Here is a 1,290-nt window from a genome sequence, read left to right as displayed (position 1 = left end):
TTGTAACCCTGATGCGAATGCAATTTCTTGCACAATATCCAGGAGCTGAGTGGTCTACATTATCAAGTAGATCAGTACATTCATTTGCAAACGCTAAACGCTAATGTAGAGATGACCCCACCGCTATCTATAAGTCCGCATACCAAAGCTCAAGCACGTAGGAAATTGATGGGTTGTTGCATAAACACCACGAACATCCCCGAAGTTAGTGGACCTCCTGCCGTATCCCGCCTGACTAGAATGGGATTCCTAGTGAGCTAATTAAAAGCATATTATAAGAAGTCTGGTATAAAATATCATTAATCAGACTCGAAATATTGTATCAAACCATGTCCAATCCTAGCCATGTTGACAGCTTTGGCAAAATCAATAAGAACCGCGCATGCGTCGGTTTTAATGTGCTTGCACAACTCATGAAAGTCTCGGAAGCGAGCGATAGTGACAATCGATATGCTGAGTTCAAACCCGTTTCTGACCTTTTCTGACCGTAAGCTTGTTCGCAGTGCTCCGTTTTAAATGATTTTCTTGTACGCGCTGATGCTGACTTGTGCTTGCCATAGTGCTGCATTGTTGGAGTCGATCAAGGTAAGATAAAAAGGTGGATGGCATCCTCTTGTTACCAGCTCACACATACTTACTTATCGTAGTTCAATTCACCGTCTTCAAAGATAAGTGCAATTGGCTTGTGGTGCTCGTCAAAAATAATGCTGCGTTAGCGCTATCAACGCTTGAAAATGTGCCACAAGTCGCTCAGTCGATAAAATTAGGTTCGTGGTAACGTCATCTAAAAAGACACTCTGAATAAGCGCAATCAAATTTTTGAAGTCGTATCACGAGTCAAATCGATAAAAATTGGCACGTGACGTATTGAGCATGTAGATGGGGGCATCGCCATAGCGCGCGTCTCATCTTTGGCATAAACTTTGCTGATAGTCTGACTTTCGCAGGCATTTGGTCGTTGTTGTGCTATTTTTGATTTCGGACATGATTAATCAAAGCAAGAATGGTTTTGGATACGAGCAACTGTATGCGCAATGTGCTTGCGAAACCCTTTGGAACTGATGTACAGAATGTCATGCGCTTAAAGGCCCGACACATCAAGCCAACTACAAACGTTTTTCTACCAGTGCTCCGGTATAAAAGAGATGGCGAGGATTCATCAAATAGAATCCATCGAGACGTTTAAGTCATTCATGACTTCATTCGAGCCTGGTACTTTCACCCGAGCTAAGAAAGATAAGATAAGTGGGAAGTGCGCTTAAAAATTTACCACGTTATGGATTCGTTATA

The sequence above is a fragment of the Plasmopara halstedii genome (assembly GCF_900000015.1).
Source record: "Plasmopara halstedii genome assembly, contig: Scaffold_672, whole genome shotgun sequence".
NCBI lineage: Eukaryota > Oomycota > Peronosporomycetes > Peronosporales > Peronosporaceae > Plasmopara > Plasmopara halstedii.
This window is presented reverse-complemented; position numbering follows the sequence as displayed.